The sequence below is a fragment of the Ambystoma mexicanum genome, chromosome 2p, assembly GCF_040938575.1.
Source record: "Ambystoma mexicanum isolate Mex_15411 chromosome 2p, UKY_AmexF1_1, whole genome shotgun sequence".
Taxonomy (NCBI): Eukaryota; Metazoa; Chordata; class Amphibia; order Caudata; family Ambystomatidae; genus Ambystoma; species Ambystoma mexicanum.
In genome coordinates, this window is record NC_090923.1 from 1,328,028,739 (window position 1) to 1,328,045,146 (window position 16,408).

Consider the following 16,408-nt stretch of genomic DNA (forward strand, 5'->3'; position numbering starts at 1 on the left):
AATGGTTTCAGTCACCTTTGTTTGATTGTTCAACATGCGTAGACTATAATGTATTTGGTAATTTCCGCATTCTAGCATATTTTCGTGTTGACATCGCAGACATGTTTCCTGAGAACGATTCTCTGCATATTGTGAGCCTGGCTGAATTGTGTGTCTGTTAAGATTAATTGTTGAATCTACACCTTTGCATAATGATTTTCACATGTCTAAACTGTGTGATGTCCATGATGGGATGGCGTGCTTTTTTCTTTGTTTTCATGTCGTTTTTGTATTTGTCGCCCTGCCCAAGCCTCTGACCACGTCACCCTGTCTCACATGGGATTCTTCTCTCAGTGTGTAGGTCGCTCCATTTTGCTCCTTTTGGGGTCTTGGAGGAGACCTCAGAATGTTAGTTGTGGTGTTTTTTATAACTATTTGCTATCTCCCCTTTTCGTAATTTGACAAAGCTGGACAGACTCTTCTATGGGAACTCTGTAGAGAAACCCCTCAATGCTCACACAAGAAAAAATACAACCCACTAGGAAAAATGGCCCAGCACACCTCCTGCAAGGAAAACAAGTTTTAATCTCCCCAAAATACACGGATGTGCCAACAAAGAACTCTCCTGCACTGGGCCATGATAGTGCCATTCTGGTATACATTAATGATGTAGCTGGATGATGAGAAGTTTGCCAATAGCACTTCCTATCGGGTACCAACATTCATGGGTGAAGTGGAAAAATGGGAGAGGATAGAGACCATATTGGGAGTCCATAGGTTGGGAAAGGGGACAGCAAAGAGGATGTCAGTTATTGTCTGTCTGGGGGAATCGTTGATGCAGGTGTCAGCAATGGGCCATCTTGGGTTGGTGGCCAGGAGCATTTTTTTAAAATGGTTTCCTTCCAGACTTCGGGAGAGCGGTAGGAAAGGTGATAGAATAGCAGTTATAGTAGATGGCGAGATGGAGAGCACCATATCGAAGCAGGGGAAGTCTGTGAAACCCTCAGTTTAGGAAACAACATAGTTCCCATTGTCAGAGCCAGACAACCTAGAAGCAAAATGGAAAGGCATTGAGGCACCATCTGGATAAACCTGTGTGGCCCTGTCCTGAGTAGACACTCTAAATTAGTGCTCAAAACTAGGCTAGCCCAAAACCAGGCAGGGATTATCCATAAATTATATACTCACAGCCGTGCAGCTTCTGGACCAGAAATTCTAGCAGCAATTCATAATAGTAGGAATTGTCCAAAATAGACGTCCTTCGAAAAATGCACATAAACAGCAAGGATCTGCTGGGTACAGGAAGTCCCCCTTCCCACCTGCCCCGCTCCGCTGATGGCATTTCCCAGCCAATGTATTCAACTATTGTCATGCAAAGTACCGGATTGCCTTATCATGAGCGAATCATTGGCAAGCGACAGAGAATAGACGGATCAATTATCAGCAAATGATTGCCTGTCAATCTAGAATCGCAGGAACACACTAAGGGCCCCGATTGCATGTTCTTCTAGATAGCTGAAGATTGCCAGGCTGTTTGTCAATTTGTTGACTGCAGCATTATGTCTGCATCCAGTTATAGTTTATTTGGCCACCATAATGTTTATTGACCCCCATTTTGGCAGGTGTTTGAGGTTGCTAGGGTGCCTTCCTTTAGTCTCATCGTAAATATGGGGGAGGGGCCTTTGCTTCCACTAGAAACAAATGACCACTCACATACATGAAAAGATGTCATGGTACACACTTTATACAGCGTGGCTGCTCTTTATGAAGGACAGATGACTGAGTGTCAGTACTTTGCAGAGGAGAAATTATGAGCCAATTTGGAATGCTTACATTCATGTTGTGACCAAAGAAGTCACTAGGAGGAGAAACTGAGTCCTCCATTCTGTTTCAAAGAACACATCAACATGGGAACTCAGAGGGACTCACTTGCAGCCCCAAACCAGGATCTGTGGGGCAAAGGGGCAGCCGATGCTGAGTTCACAGGAAGACATTGGCCTCCATGCAGAGGCTCCACTTGCATTGGTGCTTTTGTGGAACTGCATAACAGCCAATCAGTGGTCGCATTGTGGCATGAGTTCATATCTCTTCTGATGCAATTTAGGTTCAATGAATGGCACGCAATGGAGTGGGGCCCTAACCCCTCGCCCAACCATGGAGCCGCTCAGTTCTCTTGCAGATGGTCCAATTTGTAACCCACCACCAACAGGGTAGCAATTCACTGCTGGGCCCCAAAAAAATGCCAGAAATGACCATACCAACACATGATGTAAAACCTACAAACAACTGATACCGAAGGAAATAAGCTGGATGTGCTGAAGTTTTGTTTTCTGTGAGCATCGCAGCTTGATGAACGAGCCGCTCGCTAATGGTGCTGAACTTGATTAGAAGATGTGAGTGTTTTTTCTAAATATAGTTGCTTTCAAGTTCACAAAATGCTTGATTGCTGCGTTTATTTTATCTTTTCGGGAGGTATTGATTGATATTTTATTTCTATCGCGCTCATACACAAGTGTTTCATTGACTATGTTTAATCATCTCAGACTATCAGGCATTCCCTTAATTACCAGCCATACTAAGCTGTTGCCGGAATGCAGAGAGGTATTTTAATTGGTTTTGTCACTCCGTAATGGTCAAGTGAAAGAAATTGAAAAACACGCGGTACCTTGACATCCCCTACCCTTGATAAGTCCTGATCATGTTTCCATGCATCTAGTGGTCCCACCCAATGGCGCTTGCATGATGATGACAGGTTTGTAGCATCCATGGAGCGACTCCTCTCATGGTATCATCTCCTTTCTTGGTATCAGTGAAGTTGAACCAGGAGGATCTGGAATGTAAGAACCTTGCTCATGTAACTGTCCAGCCTCCTCTGCCATCCTGTTAAACGGAGTGACTCTTCTCATGGTGTCATCTCCTTTCTTGGTATCAGTGAAGTTGAACCAGGAGGATCTGGAATATAAGAACTTCACTCATGTAACTTTCCAGCCTCCTACGCCATCCTGAGAAATGTGCCCCTTTCTAAACCATGTTCCTCCTTAAATGTGGTCCCTACTGCTCCTGACGTGGGACTCCTCTGACTGTTCGAGATAGGAAGGCAGATCCACAGTTCAGGAGTGCCCAAGTCCTCCCATAGCTTATCATGTAAGTCTTGCAAACCCATGGTGTGTTCCTCATGGTCATCGTAACACTACAGGCTGGGAAGAGAGTGTTAAGTAACCCGGGTTGAGAATGGTCTGCAAGGGTGGGAATCAATTATAATCAATTGGAAAAGAAGAAAAAAGCAAAGATGCAAGGAAGAAAAATATTGTGAAAGGCAAAGAAAGAAGAACTTTGGAGAAGATGTAAAACATAAAATAGGTCAAAAGATACAACGAGGGAAGTTGAAAGAAAAATCAAGATGAAACGGATAAAGAATGCAAAATTGGAAATTAGGAAAGAGGACAAGCAACAGTAGGACAAAAAAGGGAGTGAATGTATAGAATGAACAAAAGAGAGACTGAGAAATAGACACAACAATAGACAAAAAGGGAAAAAAGGCTATTGGGCAGAAAGACAGAACAAGACAAGAAGAAAGAGAAATAGAAAGAAACAAGTCCATGGTGGTGTTGCCAGTACATTTATCATATCAGTGAGAAACCTTTGTGCAGAAAAATAACATTCATTTTGTTTTCAGCCTCCCTGCCCAGAACTATCCTAGATGTAATGTCCCCCAATTAATGAAATATTATACTCAGCTGCTTTTCTAAAAACAAATCTCTACCCACTTCCTGATTAGATCAATTAGGTTGTGGGTGTGGGGAAAATGACCCATCCTGGTGAGGAGTGAGCTCCCAGCTTTCCCCTCTTACCCCCCAAAGCAGCTGGCTTATTTCTCTCAAGAGCCCTCACCCAGGTCTGGCCAATCCAAAGACCTGGATTTCCAGGTAAGCAGTAAAATAGAAGCGCACAGAGAATTTCCCCTTTTACCTTATTCGCCCCTCAGAGGAGTTCCCCTTTACCACCACATGCCTCAGAGGCTATCTTCCATTTCCCCAGTATAGCCACAGAGGATTCCCTTCTTTCGCCATTTAACCCCAGAGGATTTAATCAATTTCCCCCATAAACGCCCAGAGGAGTCCCTTCTTTCCCATACACCACCAGAGGATTTCGTCAATTTCCCCATTAACGCCCATAGGATTCCCTTCTTTCCCCATAAACAGCCAGATGATTTTGTCTATTTCACCATAAACGCCCAGAGGAGTCCCTTCTTTCCCCATACACCACCAGAGGATTTCGTCAATTTCCCCATAAACGCCCATAGGATTCCCTTCTTTCCCCATAAACAGCCAGATGATTTTGTCTATTTCACCATAAATGCCCAGAGGATTCCCTTCTTTCCCCATACACCCCCAGAGGATTTCATCCATTTCCCCACAAACCCCCACAGGATTCCCTCCTATCCCTATATACCCCCAGTGGATTCCCATTTTCCCCATACGCCCCCCGAGAATTGCCTCCATTTCCCCCATATTTCCCCATAGGAAACAGCTTATCGTGGGAACCACATCTCTTCTCCCCAAACTTGGCAAGGAATACTCGTCATTCATTATTGATGAGAACCTTATTAAGGTTGCCAAAGAGGTTAAGACTTTAGGATTCTACCTAGACACTACCTTAACATTCTCCAAATAGGTAAACACCCTAGCCTCCTCTACAGCTCACACATGTAAGCTAATTAGAGCTGGCAAACAATTCCATTCATCCAACAGTTGTATGATATTAGCCAGGGCCCTTATATTATCCAAATTAGACTGCTGTAATGCCCTTTATATCGGAACAACTAAATGTATTCTTAACAAAATACAGACACTCCAAAATGATGCTCTTAGAGCAGCACTCAGTATCTCTAAAAGAGAACGTATGTCTGAAACAAGAAGGTTGCACAAGTGGCTATCTACCCAAGAGAAAATTAAAGTTAAATCTATGTCCCTCATCCATAAATGTCTAAACAATAAAGCTCCACAATATCTAATGGAAAGCTTTTCCAAGAAGTATTCGACTAGACCTACAAGACTAGCGAATTCTTATTGCCTCCAAGTGCCTCGCTTTAAACTAGCCACCATTGGGGGCACCAGCTTCCCAGTCAAAGCAGCCCAATTTCGGAACTCACTACCCACCACACTTAGAATGGACCAAACTTTCACCAAATTTAGGCTAAATCTGATCACATGGCTCCTAGAAAATGATGCTAAGTGAACCTGGAAATTGTAAATTCCCTATCCTGTAAATAACTGCACATCTTCTTGTATATTGATGGTCCTTTTATTACTTACTACTGTATAGTCGCTAATTTTGCTCCTTAGGTATCTTTTAGTGATGGTCCCCAGACCAACTGTTTCCCCTTTACCTTGTTTCCAATGTAACTAATGTGTCCTGTGTACCAAGCTCTATGACTTCTTATCTTGCCTGCGCCCTGATACCTTTGGGTCTGGTGTGCATAATGAATATTAAACAAACAAACCAACAAGCCATTGCCAGAAAACAAGGAAAGGGACACGTTTGTGCAACTTTGGGTAAAGCATTACGGTCACACCCACAAGCCACGAGCTGAGGCTGCCACAAAATGACACTAAATGTGGATCCCCGGGCAAGAATCTCTAATTATTTATGACAATCGAATGTCTCGGTACCAACCCCACTCCAAAAGTTCTTTTTCGTCTGTCATAAATCTCAGGTCCTCCACCTATGTCCTGCTAATAAAACTAAACAGGATTAGGACACCTCTGAAAGACAGTAAATAGCGGCATTATGACATCACATAACTCAAACTGTGAGCGCGTGTGGTCTTCGTTGAGCTATGCCGGGCGGTACTTCTAAAGGCAGCATTTTAAAATATGTACCTTCTGGAGCTCAACTCATAAATCCTATTATTATGAACAGCTAATCTGAATTTTGAATCGGATGGGCAAGTATTTCCTGGGAGGCCTCTGCACCCTGGACCTCTTTTAAATGGTAACTATTTTATTTCCAAATGTTCTCATAGGAAAAGGGTTGGGCTTGAAGAAAATGTGTAACATGGGGCCACTTTGAACATGATTTCCAGGGCCTCTTTTGGTTCCTAGTTCACCCCTGTGGTTAAGTAGCAACAGCACATACACCACTGGTGCTGGGAGATTTCACCCCTGCTCGCAAAGGTCACTGTCGGCAGCACCTATATTCCCATAGGCATTAGGCATGAGACAGAGGGTCATAACCCCGTGTTGGGGAGACACACACTTTCTTGCAGGGCACTACAAGAATAAACCATCACACACTGTCAATGCTTTGCAGATCTGGACCTCCAATTTGCTGCCCCTTCACAAACAGAACAGTAGCGTGTCTGGTTGCGTGCTCTCACGTCTAGCCTGCAAACTCATCACAGGGGCAGACCAGCACTTTGCACAGTTCGGATCTCCCTGTCACCCAGTGCTTAACATCCAGCAGTACCTCGCTGACATATTAGGGTCTGGCTTAAGTGGTAAATGACATCTTTTTCTCTACTCCAGTCATCCGAGGTATTCCCAGGACTCTTGAACTGCCCTCAGGCGCAACCTCAACTGCTGTGCATTTGTCAACTTCTTAGTTCCCTCCCTATTTAACCCCTTCAATGCCAGGCTATTATGCAAGTCTATACAAAAAGGACAAGCATCTTGTCCTTGGCACTTCGCAGTCCATAACCATTCCATAGCCATTCATTAAATTCAGACAAAAAGGTGAAGGCTCCTGGGGCGGACCTCCTCAAAAGGGTTACTGAGCGAGTTGCAAGTCCCCCGGCATACCTTGCCCGACTTCCTGCTCCATCAAAAATAGGAGAACATGCTGTCAGCCCCAAAGGCCCCCAAGAGCTTTTCAGCCTCTCTTTGGTGACAGACGTACAGGTGGCATATGGTCCACCCCACGAGGCAAGTCTCCTTGGTGGGAATGATATTTGAATGCCTTGAGCACTGCTTCTTGGACGCACCAATGTCTGGAGAGATTGACAGGTTTTTATTTAGCTAGTAAATGTGTCATGGGCATCTCTAGGGTCTGGGGATCGTTGCTTCAATAGTTTCGACGATTCGTCCTGTGCTCATTCTGTGCGGGATTTAGCACCTTTTGGGAAAACCGTAAACATCAATCACAGAACAGGGTATCCAGGTGGATCAGCGCTCCCCTGTCTCTTTCCAACTCCAGCAGGGCAGAGCTTTTGGCTTCCATCTTGAATTCTCTATCCTGATATTTGCATTCATTTATAAAGCTACCTGAGGGTTTGGTGCGTATTACCAAATAAACAAACAAAGTGCTTTTCGCCAACGCGCTGAACAAAATGAATCAATTTGATGCAAAGAAGTGCGTGCATGACAAACCAAATCAGATCACTAGGCAGAGGAAGATAATAGGAATATTTTTAAATAATTTTGAAAGAGAAATAAGGAGGAGGTACACCTAATGAAAAGTGGGAGAGAATGCTAGTGTTAAGGAGTGAGTAAGGTGGGCAAACGAAATAAGCACAGTGTATTTTTGGGACAGCAAGGAGAGAGTGAAATTGTGAACGTAAGCGACAGGGGGATAAAAAGAGACAAGGGGGGGACGATATAGAAGGGAACAACCCTCTGCACATTTAAAGAGAATAAGAAGAGAATGAGAGAGACCTTGAGAATCAATGCAGAGCCAGGGTAAATAATCACGTGAGGCACAGATAGAGGAATGGGGAGAGAGATGAAAGAGGGGACGGACTGAGCAACGGAAGGCAAGTTGAAGAGGAGCGAGCTGGTTAGCGGGAAGGCCGAGGAGTAAAGCAGAACAGTAGAAAAGGCCGGGGAAGATGAATGCGGAAAAGCGTGTTTCAGTCGCATTGAAAGAGAGGAATGGATCAATTTTATGAATGTTTAAGAAGTGAAAACAACAGGTCTGAGAAATGTTAGAGATATATGAGGAGAAGGAAAGAGACTGATCTGAAGAGAACTCCAAGGTTATGAGAGAAAGGGGAGAAGGCTTGTAGAGCGGGAGAAAGGGGAGAAAGGCTATAGCTGAGGAGCGGGGGGAAGAGGGAAGGAGAAATAGACGAGGAAGGAAATAAAAGTCCTTCATTATTGGAGGGGTTGAAGTAAAGAAAGTGAGAATGCACCTATGATTGGATTTCGAGGTGGCAGTCAAAGAGGGAAGGGTGATGTGTATCAGAAAAAGCAGATAAGGCCCTCCACTAGGAAAACTGTTAGGCTTCCAACACCCCTTTGCAATCTGGTGGTATTTATGTCCTCCAGTGAAAGGATGGTGAGCTAAAGACTCTGGTTGAGACTCTAACCCCAGATATAGGCCGTTAGTAGAGAAACTCCCAGAACCCCCCTTTGTTTTTGCATATTAAGTAGCTTTGGGTTTTCACCCTAAGTTACTAGAGTAATCCAGACGTGGAACCCTTGCTAACTGTTCTTAGAGAGGCACAGCCCCACCTCACTGACGAGGCCCAACCAGGCTGAAATATGTGTATGGGGTTGCTTTTGGTACTCTTGTTCAGAGGAGAATTGCCAGGCATTTCGTTGCTGGACTGCTCTTGGGCCGTACAAAGACTGATATGTAGTGGACATTTCTGAAAGGATGGTGAGCTAAAGGCTCTGGTTGAGACTCTAACCAAGGATATAGGCCGGTAGTAGAGAAACTCCCAGAACGCCCCTTGTTTTTGCATTTATGTCCTCTACACCAATCTGTATGAGGAATAATGAGCCAGGAATTATAGGAAATGATACCCTCAGACATGATATGACAATCGCCCCTCTGATCCATCAATTGCATGCAATAATGGTCACCAAAGGATACATGCAAAAACTACCACAGACAGTGTATATGCAGTGTTTGCACAAAATATTGCGGAAAGTGTATGTGATAACACCACCTGCGGTATTGGCAATATTTACTGCAGGCAGAATAAACACTAAAAGACCCATGTAATATTCACAATCATTTCCACGGCTCGTGTGTTCCAGGGTATATATGCATGAAACACCCCAGTAGATATGTACAATAAAAAATGCATGTTTGGCAATATATTGATAATCCCCTCAAGGCTTACATTGGTGAATTTATAAAACTGATCATCAAAGAATTTAGATGTGAGGAAAACAAAATAACCTACTTATGCGTGATTAGAAAACACTGAAATTAATTCATGAATAATTGCGAAAAGGTGTTATCAGCTGTGAGAATGACATTAACAGGGATGAAATTGGATTAATTGGAATATTATAAGTAAAGTGATTTTATGAAATATAGCCAGTTTGCATTGTAGGTTTGGAACTATAATCTCTATGGCTGGATGAGTATTTTCATCTGTCTAATCCTATAGGGGTATGGCATATCTGCGTATCTGAACTGTCTGAATTAATTGAAGGTGGTTTTAATTAAATTGGTTGGTTTCTGTTTATGTAGGTTTTCACAGGACGACAATGTGTGGGATGCAGAAAAGAGGCTGACACTCAATGCGTCTTTAGCAAAACAAGAATTTATTTGATACAATGAGGTGATACGTCTCTTTCAGGTAGATCAGTTTGCACAAAGCATGTCGCTTACAAATGTCGCTTGAGGGCTCACCTCCGAGCCATGTCTGCCTTCCACTTAATGAGCCTGAATTTTGTCTTCAGGTTGCAGTTTTTCATGGGGCCCCAGACTGGCTTAAGTGAGCTCTGTTGCTTTTAGATTTTCTTGGATTGACGCTCCAGTGCCTGGCATAGGCTCAGGGTGTGGTCAGTTGCCAAGTATTTTGATCACCCACAGCTGACTGCTCCAGGTCTTCTTGGTGATTCGGGGCTGCTTGTCAGGCATCTGTCCTCCCTGTTCTCAGGACTTTGTTCCGGGGCCCACCTCGCGGCCAGAGTCTATTGTATGCTTCTTTTCCCTTGGTGTGGCTGCACTGACTCGCTCCTCTGTCCGTTACTAATGTCTGCCCTTGACCAGACTTGCCCCCTGGATCCTACCTATTCACCAGGAATAACAGGGTCACCTGATATCCAGCTCCTCTTTAGGTCTGATCTAAGTATCGCCACCCTAGCTGCTACTTTGCTGCCCCAGCTTTCTCCTAGGAGATGATTTTGGCCAACATTCTCAACCTCACCCCTAGGAACTCCCTTCAGCGACGGTAACCCTCTTCCAACAAGCAACTTCCATCTAGATAGTACACCTTCTCCTCAAACACAAACTCCTCTTCTCAGCCTAGAACCTCTTGCCTTTTACATACACTTCCTGCTCTCCACTCTACTCCAAATACCCCTCTCCAGCTCCTACTCAAACACCCCACCCCTGTCAAGGACTGCATTTATGCTCTGATATCCCATGCCCTAAGGTGGAGTCAAGGTAAACATGTCACACCTGGGTGGTGTGGACTGACTTGAATTGGCTCATATGCTTAGGATCAGTTGGGCTGTGAGGGTCTAGGCCTAATTCTGATTTTAAGTCCAGGCTCCATTTTGCCCTTCAAACTGTGGCTAACTGTTGGAGATCTTTCCTCTCCTCCTGAATGCTTCAGTGACTTTGCCGGTTTCTTTTCAAAGCCTCTGGTTTGTCTGTGTACAACATTAGGCAGTAAGTTGTTTTCCGCCACCTGATTGGCTGAACACCCTTCCCCGGGTGCCAATACCCACTAATCCATTACATCCCATCAAGATTCCTAAAATGAACAACATCAAAGAGTCTTCAATCTGCTTCTTGCAACAGGACACACATTGGGAAAATGTGTTATTAACTCAGTGTGCACACCTCTCGAATAACCTACTTCTTGCCTTGAAGTGCGAAAAATCCACTCTCTATCCAGGAAAAACTCAAAAACGTCACTCTTCAACGTGAATCTCCTGCAGACCTATAGACCTGTCATCTCCATCAATTGAGCCTAGATAACGTTATTTATTTAATGCGTTTTAATTTTACTCGCTAATTATAATTTAATACCCACCCCACAATAATGTTAGACAAAATGGCCGGGGAGTGACTACTATGGGTACGCTTAATTCCTTCAAAATTTAAGTAGTCAAGTGCGGCAGAAACTACACAAGAGGAACCCCCGGCTTCCTCCAACTGTTGACAGAATGAAATAATGTTTGTGCAGATAGACTGCGCAAAAGACAGGATCAGTGACTACATTCTGCTTATATGCCAGTAACTACTCAGCACCAGCACAGCCTTTTCTTCTTTGGTCATTTGTGATCCACTCATTGACCTCAATTTGAGGACTCACGACCAATGGGATCATTCCCTTTAATCAATTGCCTTGAGGACGACCTTGTGGGTCAAAACACGTGTCGGCTGTGACCGAATAACCTACTTTTGCACATCTTTGGAATAGGTTTTTCATGAAATTGAACTCAGATCTAAGCCACAATAATGTTACCAGCAAATGTGTTGCCATAGCAATAATGTAGCCAGAGACAAATAACTCCAAGCCTTATTTTGGAGAAAAAAAATATCCACCATGAAATTATTTGCTATGACTAAAGTTAGAATAGAAAATATGCTAATTCCTGAAACATGTGTGAGGGAGTCATTTTGCTATGGAGACGTTATTACTGTGGCAATATTTATGATGGGGACATTATTAAGGCAATATTTGTACTGGAAATATTTTGAAGGAGGAATTTTCACTTAGCATTAAAAGTCCTAAGCTGCAAACCATCGCTCGCCATTTGATTGAGTTGGTTAGGACAGATGGGTGGTAAAACAATTGAATGCCAGAGACCATAGCTGAAGTAAGGCCCCTTAGGGATATGATATGATATGATATGATAGTTTATTTATATAGCGCCTATACACAATGTGTTTCAAAGCGCTTCAAGGCAAGGGAGGGAACAGGGAAAATACAATGACATTCTTACAGGCCATGAACAGTAAGGATGTGAAATTAACCATCGTACTCGGCCTCACAACATTTCAAATAGTGCAAGAGCTAAGACATAGATAAGGAAGGGACGGGGAAGAGTGGGAAGGAAATGGAAACAGACAGGCGACTACTGTAATAGGCCTGATGACATTTCTGGTAGAGCCGGAGAAAAACAAAAGGTGAGGGAGAGGGGTGCAGAAAGGGAGGGGAGGAACAAAACAAGTGAATATCATACTATGCCTGATGACATTTCAGATAGCGCTGGAGGAGGGGTGGGGAGGAAAAAAAACAGTAATGGAAGGGTGGAGGAAACAGATGAGGTTGCTATCATATTAGATCCAGGAACAAATCTGATAGAGTAAGTGCATAGAAGAAATTAAGGGGTGGAGATAGGAAAAGGGAGAAGGGAAAGGAGGAGAGAACAGAGAGTAAGCAGTCAAAAAGAGCGAAGAAGCAAGAGTGGAGAGCGAAAACAATTGCAGAAGTCAGTAGTAGCACATAATGTTGCAAGCCAGGATACAAGATGAGGATGGGAACAGAATGATTCAGGGCCAGCATGAGTACAAGATGTAAAGGCAGTCCAGCATGAGATTTGAGAAAGAGTGATGCACCGTGAATGAAGTCCATAAAAGTCAAATCCAGCATTGGCCACAAGACGGTGATGGTGAAACCAGAATGTATCACGACAGACTCCTGCAGAAGTAGGCTGTATGAGGTTGAGGGGGAGCAGGGTAGGAGAATCAAGCAAAATATAGTGTAGAGCTTTGGGGCAGCAAAATAAGGGGTTTATGGATACAATGATAGGGGGGCTAAGCTTTGGGGCCCTGTCAGCCTTACAATGAGGTGTTTTTGTATCTCCAAAGAGTGAGAAGAAAGAGGGGATAGATACTCTGATCTCATGTGTAAGGTAGCCATTGGAAAGATGGGGAGCTCTTCCAACTGTACACCGGAAATAGGGGATCTGTGGAGGGGGAGTGTAGAAGGTATATGCAAGCAGAGAATGCGCTCAACTGAACTTTTAATGTGGACAACTGGGGTAGGGAGCAATATTGCGTTTGAAGGCCGGAACCTCTGAAAGGGGGCAGGGTGGGCTGGGCTCTGTGCTACCCATGATTTATGCGGTAGGTAGCAATGGACCAGTAAGTCTGTGACAAAGAGGCTTTAGGCATCATTGTAGGCATGCATCCAGCATGGCCTAGGTGGGTATTTTAACGTTCAGGAAGGTGTGTGGATAAGTGATAGGATGATAACTCAGTGGCAATGTGCTCGCATTGGAAGCAAGACACCATGGAGCAACACAGGTTCGATCCCCGGTTCCGCGCATAGAAACCTCTGGGTATTAAGCACGTTATAAATAACCTATCATATCGTATTTAGGATACTGGGTCCCACCTGGCCGATGTTGTTTGGAAAGGCATGTTTCCTTTCCCACATCTTGAAGCCCTGTCTTCTTTTGTGCACCATTTTTTGAATGATCAGTATTTCTCATCCAATCAGGGTCTTGGAATTATGGGCCCAAAGCGTTGTTATCTTGCCTGGAATGTCATTGTGCTTGTGGTGGGGGCGTCCTGCACATGGGATGTGTCTGTCAGTTACAGCTTCTTGGCACATACAGTTCTGCCGTGACTGGTTGACATTCTGCCTTGACTGGCTGCACCTGCAGCTCGCCCTCTAGTGTGTGTTTCATTTTCTTGTGCAAGGCTTCATCTGGTGGCTTCCCTCTCTGCTCCCGCATTATCCTGGTAACGAGGCCTGCACGCTGATGCTTCCTCTTTTCACCATTTCTGAACTTTTGTTGTGCACCGTGGTGTGTGGTGAAAGCCAGTAGCAGATGCAGCTTTTGGGGCTAGGGGGCATATAATGGGGCACAGGCAGGAGGCTGGGGGGCACACTGGACACCAAGTGGGAGCCAGGGCGCACCACCCCTTCTTACCCCCCTTGGCTCTGCCACTAGTGAAAGCTTTATTGCCCCAAGTGGAGGTCAATGACCGGCATTAGCAGCCTTGGGAGCTACTTAAAGGCCTTTGATTTGCTCTGACCCTTAAATCAGCCCTCTGGGCACCTTAGATTAACCATTGCCCCAGGTCAGGGCAATACTGCTTATTAGTACCCGGCGCACTGCTAGAATGCAGAAAGCAGTGCAACGATTGGATAGTTTCTGAGCCTTTCCTTATGTTAACACCAGAGACGTCCGTGCGTGCATCGCACCACGGTTTCAACGCAGCTTTTCCATTCCAGAGAGGTCACCATGGAAAGGGAGATTGGACCACGCGTAGTCCCTTCTCCTTGTCATATGGCATCCTTTTTTTTGCGGACTCTTTTTTTTCATTTATACTAATGGCGGCCATTTTCTTTGTTTGCTATGGCCGCCACAGAAAGAGAAAATTGACTTTGTTGTCCTGTCCGCAGCAGGCATTTATTTTCCTTTTTTTCGGCTGCAAAACGCAAGGCATCTCGCAGCCGTAAAAAAAAACACCATTAGTATCCCAGATTAACGGGTTGGGGTACTAATGGCAATGAGATCTAAGCCTGCAGGGCTATTACTGCATAAAGTAATGCCCCGAGGGCCTTCTTTAAGACCTTCACTACTCTCTGGCTTAACGAAGGGCCCTGGGGGCATTACCTTATGCGGTAATGGCCCGTAGGCTCAGGGCTTATTGGCTAAGTAGGAGTTTTAACAGCAGCAAAACATATACTGCAGGCACTATCATGCGATAACTGAACGCTGCCCATTTCAGAGATTTGGAGTTGAATGTGAGGTCCTCAAACAAGAGTGATGGTCAATTTTTGATATTTCCTGGTTGAATGTTTATTTCATCTGTTAGAACGTTCTTGATGGGAAAAACATATTTCTACAGTGGCCTTCAGTTTAATGTGATTGCACCATTATAAAATGCTTCTGTGAATCAGGCCCACTGTCTCTTTTTACCTCATGCACTAGTTTAGCAATGTTTTTTAAGGTAGTGTCATGTGACGCCACTCTTAGAACATTTGCATGAGATATCCTCCTACAGCAGAAGCTACAGAGTCAGATTCTGATTGGCGTGTGGACAGAGCCGGTTCATGGGGCGATCAAGTTGTGCACAGGGGCACGGCAGATAAAGGATTAACGGAAAAGTGTGCATAGATTCCGCAAAGCCTGCGTGCCGAGAACTACTCTGCGCAAGCCTGCGCGCATACATTTTTCCGCATGCTCTGCATATTCATGGAATTATTCCCACAAAGTAAGCCCATATGCAACTTGTGGTCTGTACTCCCCCAACACATCCCCACGCAAAGCAAATTCAGCCATATACACCTACCTCTGTGTGATCCTCGGGCGCGAACCATGCAACCTTGGTCATACTGCATGGGGGTCCCCCTCAATCAGACCAGCACCAAGGCAACACTGCGCAAGTGCCCTGTAACTGTTATTGGCATACCAAGAACATACATATAATTTTCCATAACTCCAGTGAAACTCCCATCAATCTGCGTGCAAAACCCCATAAACCGTTCCTGCACCCCGCTGCTCTGCGTATGCGTTCCTCTAAGTTAGAACAGAACCCCGTCTGCGTGCACGCACCCCTAAATCCAACATGCGATCACACATCTGTGCGGTGATTCCAATGCGCAAGTGTCTGTATGAATGACTTTGGTTGGCGTATAGATTGAGAGCTTTGCGTGGGCATTTCCCCAATGAGAGGTTGCGCGGTCAGATACATGAATATGATTGGTTGTGCGCATTTGTGGGCGTGCGATGGACTGCCTGTGAGCCGTTCCTCAGAACGCCCACATGTTCCCTTGTTCTTCTTCTTTTTATGGTTTCCGCCCCTTAAAGTGGTCCCTGCGCAGGCCACACCCATGCTCTGAGTGGAGTCTCGCGCAAGGCACTTGGCCGCTCACAGCGACATGCCACGCCTGCGCAAAGTCCCTGCAAAATACGAAAAAGTCATGCGCAGACGATTCCATGAATCAGGGGGGTTTGGTGTGGTTTGATCTGCAAGATCCCTATTCATCACGCAAAAAATTCCATGAATCAAGCCCTTAACATCATGTTGACCCTTTGCAGTCTTGTATTGTTTCAACAACACCAGAGCGCAAAGGCGCGCCATGATCGTGCCTCTGCCTCTCACTCACAAATTCTGGGGGGTGCCAAAAATCCACAGAGTGCTGGCAGACCTGCGGCCGGCACTGCAGGTGGAGTATTATTACATTACATGTCTCAGAGTTGTGGACAGAAGCCCCCCGTCCGCGCTCAGTGTCTCATTCCAAGAATTGTGTGACATGGCATTTCTTTTTTTCCCTCCTCCCTTTCAACTTTGTAAGGCAATCCAAGGCATTGTGGGTGGGGCTAGCGCAGTCTAACAGTTTAAATAAAATGAATTCACTTGGATTGGTCAGTGTCGCGCACGTTCTGTTCTATCACATTTGCCAGAGAAACAAGATAGGTTGGCTGTCAACATCAGCTGCTGCACCTCCTGCACAAAAGCAAGGGTGGCCGGAAACAGAAGGCAGACCTTGTAGGACACATGCATTGGTGCTGTTACCAGTCATACACTCATTCGTTACTATCCAATCAAATTGGTA